The sequence below is a fragment of the Capra hircus genome, chromosome 8 (assembly GCF_001704415.2).
Source record: "Capra hircus breed San Clemente chromosome 8, ASM170441v1, whole genome shotgun sequence".
NCBI lineage: Eukaryota > Metazoa > Chordata > Mammalia > Artiodactyla > Bovidae > Capra > Capra hircus.
Genome location: NC_030815.1, coordinates 62,126,012 through 62,132,011, shown reverse-complemented (window position 1 = coordinate 62,132,011; position 6,000 = coordinate 62,126,012).

The window sequence follows — 6,000 nt, the reverse complement described above, 5'->3', positions numbered from 1 at the left end:
GTCTCTCTTTATCGTGTCTCTCTCCTTTCTGGCCTTTTCTTTAATCTTTCTTCTCTCTGGCTTAGTCCCCTTTGCTTCTTAGGGTTTCTCAGGGCTCTCTTGGGGCTTCAACTCACCACCATCCTGATTCTAGTTCCTGGTATCCCTTCATCCTCCATCCCTGGCTCCTTTTCTAGTTCCTGGTATCCTTTCATCCTCGATCCCTGGCTCCTTCCCCAGACCTGCTAAGAGAAAAGCTCCTCCCCCGTTCATCTTCCGTTCAGTGCGTCACAGCCAGTCTATGCTTTCCTGTCTTTGGCTCAGTCCTACACCCCTCGTATCAGTTTCCTAGGGCCCCCCACAGCAGAAATCGAAAACCCAGAACTCTTATTTTCTCACAGTTCCAGAAGGCGGAAATCCCAGATCAAAGTTTCAGCAGATGTGCTTTCTCCTGAGGCCTCTCCTTGGCTTGCAGAGAGCTGCCCTCTCCCTCTGTCCTTGCGTGGCCTTTCCTCTGTGTGCCTGCATCTAGCATCTCTATGTCTTTAGCTCCTTTTCTTAAGGAAACACCAGTCAGATTGCATCAGGCCCACCTCTTAAATGTCCCGTCTCCCAATAAAGTCACATTCTACAAAGCTGGATGCTAGGGCTTCAACATATGAATTTGGGGCAGGGGGACAATTCAGTCATAAACAGCCTGGTCTAATCCGTTCTGATGGAGCAGAAGGGGGTCCTGGAAGCACTGAATAGGCACCATAACTGACAATTCAGACCACCTGTGTTTACCCACTTGCTCCGTCTACTCATGCCTAGAATGACACCTCCGACCTCTGCTATCACCAGTGCTTGTTTATCAGGTCCCACCTTAAGCATGAGCTTCCCAGGTGGCTCAGTGGTAAAGAATCTGCCTTCAATGCAGGAGATGTGAGCTCGATCCCTGGGTCGGGAAGATCTTCTGGAGAAGGAAATGGCAACCCACTCCAGTATTCTTGCTTGGAGAATTCCATGGACAGAGGAGCCTGGTGGGCTACAGTAAATGGGGTCACTCAAGAGTTGGACATGACTGAGTGATTAAACCTCAAACATAATATCTGGCATAATATTCTGATGACTATGGCGTAATCTTGTTTCTCTTGGCTTGGTCGACGTCTCTTTTATGGCATGTATTTATGTCATCTTTATTTGTCCATTTAGCACATATTTATGGAGAAGCAGCCTGGGGCAATGGTTCAGAGTGTGGACTTTGAGGACAACTCAACAATTTACCAGCTGTAATTTTGGCCACGTTACATTGTAATCCCCTCTGATCCCCAGTATTATCTGAGATAAGCTGCCCCTACTCTATGACAGATGAGGTTGAAGTGAACTAACATGAGATGCTCAGGAGGGTGCCTGACATGCAACAAGTCCTCAGTGAACATGAGTGATTAGAGGGTGTGCCCAGACTGGGATGTGGAGCACATGGTCATGTCCAAGATCTCAGATCCTCAATTAGATCACAGTGGCTTGGAAGCTACGACTTGATCCAATTCAACATGACATCTGGGATATAGGGGAGGCCTCATAAATGCTTGTTTCCTGAAACTGGGTCATTTGTAGTGATATGGATGGACGTAGAGTCTGTCATCGAAGAAGGCAATGGCACCCCACTCCAGTACTGTTGCCTGGAAATTCCCATGGACAGGGGAGCCTGGTAGGCTGCAGTCCATGGGGTCGCTACTAGTCCGACATGACTGAGGGACATCACTTTCACTTCACTTTCATGCATTGGAAAAGGAAATGGCAACCCACTCCAGTGTTCTTGCCTAGAGAATCCCAGGGGCTGGGGAGCCTGGTGGGCTGCCATCTATGAGGTCACACAGAGTCGGACACGACTGAAGCGACTTAGCAGCAGCAGCAGCAGAGTCTGTCATACAGAGTGAAATAAGTCAGGAAGAAAAAAACAAGTATCATATGTTAATACTCATATGTGGAGCCTAGAAAAATGGTGCAGATGGGCCTATCTGCAGGACAGGAATAGAGACCCAGACATAAAGGACGTGGGGACACAGGGGAGAAGGGGGGGTGGAGGGACAAATTGGGAGAGTAGCGCTGACACACATACACTACTCCATACAGAACGGATAACTGGCGGGAGCTGCCGTGTAGCACAGGGAGCTCAGCTCAGTGCTGTGTGATGACCTAGGGGGTGGGGACGGCACTGGCGCCCCGCTCCAGTGCTCTTGCCTGGGAAATGCCATGGGCGGAGGAGGCTGGTGGGCTGCCGTCCATGAGGTCACTGAAGGTCGGACACGACTGAGCGACTTCACTTTCACTTTTCACTTTCATGCACTGGAGAAGGAAATGGCAACCCACTCCAGTGTTCTTGCCTGGAGAATCCCAGGGACGGGAGCCTTGTGAGCTGCCGTCTATGGGGTTGCACAGAGTCGGACACAACTGAAGCGACTTAGCAGCAGCAACAGCAGAGGGGTGGGGTGGGGGGATGGGAGGGAGGTGTGGGAGGGACATGTAGCTGATTCACTTTGCTTTACAGCAGAAACTAACACATCATAAAGCAATTGTGTGCATGTCAAGTCGCTTTTAATTGTGTCCAACTCTGTGTGATCCTATGAACTGTATCCCACCAGGCTCCTCTGTCCATGGGATTCTCCAGGCAAGAATACCGGAGTGGGTTGCCATGCCCTCCTCCAGGGGATCTTCCTGACCAAGGGATTGAACCAGTGTCTCTTATGTCTCCTGCATTGGCAGGCGGGTTCTTTACCACTAGCGTCACATGCTAACATACTTCTCTTTATCAAATTTATATGAGGATATATTTTCCAAAAATAATGGATCTTCCCGACCCAGGGATCAAACCTCTTATCTCTTCAGTCTCCTGCATTGGCAGCTGGGTTCTTTACCACTAGCGCCACCTGGGAAGCCCTGTAAAGCAATTACACTCCAATCAAATAAAAAAAAAGTTGAAAGAAATTCCTCTGTTAGAAAATCCAATAAATAAATAAATGCTTGTTCTCAAAATTTTAAATGATAAAAGAAAAATAAAAAGACAGAAATACAAGGATCAGTAAAACGTAACTCTCTTACTGGTCGCCTGGAAGCAAAAAAAAAAAAAAACCTATAAATGTGTTTCCTGTGAAACCAGGCCCTCCTTTTCCCAGAAGAAGCAGTCCTTAGTGCATCCATGCCATACCATTCAGAGAAAGGAATTGCAAAGCTCTTTATCAGGCACATGCAGATGCTATCTCTTCTGGGAGTGCCACCTGCTAGGTGCTTCCTGGCTCCATTGCCCAGGCTTCAAATGGATATTTTACATTCTTGGATTCGCATGGTGGTATCCTTCACAATTCTATAACTGCTCTCTCCACAGCATCATGGGAGAGTCATTACTGAATTGCCACCAACTGTCCTGGGGAGTTGGGAATGCAACCACAATAAAGCGGGAGGAAAGCTTCAGCATAATTTCATCCTCAGTAATAAGGACCCATTTCTAAGCAACCACCACGCTCCAGACATGACCCCTTTGAACCTAGAGATAACCCTCTGTGATATATATTTCACCCGCCCCTCCCACTATACTTTCTCATTTTAGTGTTGAATGTAAATGGAGAACTCGACAAATGTCTGTGGAACATTTCAACATTTGATTTATCTCCACCATTCTAACCTCTGCAAGACTTTGGACAATTGCTTCTTTAAAGAAGAAAAATTACTTATTTGGCTGCACTGGTTTCAGTTGTGACACGTGGGACCTCTGATGTTCAGTTGAGCCGTGTGGCATCTTTCAGTTACAGCATGTGGGATCTGGTTTCCCGAGTAGGGATAGAATCCAGGTCCCTGCACCGGGAGCATGGAGTCTTAGCCACTGGACCACCAGGGAAGTCCCTGAACATTGCTCACTCTATCCAACGGACACGAATTTCTTTTTGAAACTTTGGAGCATTTGAATACTTTTGATGAGTTCATCCAGGTTATTGACAAAACACATTGGGAGCCGCCCCACTACACCCCTCTTTCCAGGAGCTGTGTTTAATAGCGCTGCAGTTGGCAGAACGTGAGGAAAGAAATGACCAACTACACCAGAACCCAGGTGAGGAAGACACACTTTGCCTGAGGCCTGTGTCTGGGAGGGTCCAGAGCTCTGGACACAACAGAAGGAAACTCAGCAGGGCATCACAAAGGCCATGCTTGTTTCCAGAGTGTTGCAAGGTTATCACAGGACAGCATTTATTTATAAACATATGGCTTAATTACTTAATTTGAAAACAAAGAATCTAAAGATATCTGGAAGACCTAGCCCAATTTCTTCCTCAAGCAATATCAATGGCTTTCTGGAACGGGTATGATCCTTGACTAGGGACAGTATTTCTCAAAACTTCGGGAAAGAATGAAACTATCTTATACTCGGGTCCTATTCTTTGGAAGGAATGATGCTAAAGCTGAAGCTCCAGTACTTTGGCCACCTCATGCGAAGAGTTGACTCACTGGAAAAGACTCTGATGCTGGGAGGGATTGTGGGCAGGAGGAGAAGGGGACGACAGAGGATGAGATGGCTGGATGGCATGACTGACTCGATGGACGTGAGTCTGAGTGAACTCCGGGAGATGGTGATGGACAGGGAGGCCTGGCGTGCTGCGATTCATGGGGTCGCAAAGAGTCGGACATGACTGAGCGACTGAACTGAACTGATCCCTTCTCTGGCTCCCCCTGCTGGCAGAAGAAAGACAAACTCCTTGGCTGAGCTAAATCTACTGACCTTTGTGACGTAGCTCTAATTTATATTCTCAGACTAGACTCAACTCTGGAAAAGTCCGCAAGACAGGACTGATCTCTCCAGTGCCACCCAACGCCTCTCCTCTGCCCTTACCCATCTATCCAGGTTACAGAATTTACAAAGTAGCCTGTGTACTAGGAAGTATGTTGGTCCCTGATGGTAGATGCCCTAGAGATGCACTCTGCCCTCTTCCCAGGTCGGCCAAGATCCTGGCCTGAGGACAGTGTCCTCCCTGGGGAGGGTTTCAGTGCTTTGCTGTTGATCACAGGTGGAGTGCAGACAAAGGGAAGCGACTGCTGCAGCAGGAGGCAGGCTGGACAAGCTGCTGGGATGGGACTGCCCGGGCACAGAGAGGAGCAGCAGATTAGACCCCAGAGTGGGGAGCTCATTTTAATCGTAGGCCAACCATGCCCAAGCAAGGGGGACCTGGCCTGGAACACCCACCTGAAAGACTCTGTGACTTTGAGCAAGTCCTTTCCTACTCTGGGCTGCAGTCACCCTCTCTGTAAAGTGAGGATATTAGAGGTGGTCTCTAAAGGCCCTTGTTTCCTACCTGACCCAGCTCAGGTGTCCCCTCTGTGACACTTTCTCTGATCAACTCACTGACCCTACTGCTTCAGGAAGACTCGCATATTGGAGCACTTGGTGATCATCTGTATTTATTTCTGTTCTCCCCTCCAAACCAAAGGTGCCTTATCCCAGCATTCTGGCTCATTTGAATTATTCAGTTCAGTTCAGTCGCTCAGTCGTGTCCGACTCTTTGCGACCCCATGAATTACAGCACACCAGGCCTCCCTGTCCATCACCAACTCCCAGAGTTCACTCAGACTCATGGCCATCGAGTCAGTGATGCCATCCAGCCATCTCATCCTCTGTCATCCCCTTCTCCTCCTGCCCCCAATCCCTCCCAGCATCAGAGTCTTTTCCAATGAGTCAACTCTTCGCATGAGGTGGCCAAAGTACTGGAGTTTCAACTTTAGCATCATTCCTTTCAAAGAACATCCAGGACTGATCTCCTTTAGAATGGACTGGTTGGATCTCCTTACAGTTCAAGGGACTCTTCAAGAGTCTTCTCCAACACCACAGTTCAAAAGCATCAATTCTTCGGTGCTCAGCTTTCTTCACAGTCCAACTCTCACATCCATACATGACTACTGGAAAAACCATAGCCTTAACTAGAAGGCCCTTTTTTTGGCAAAGTAATGTCTCTGCTTTTGAATATGCTATCTAGTGTGGTCATAACTTTCCTT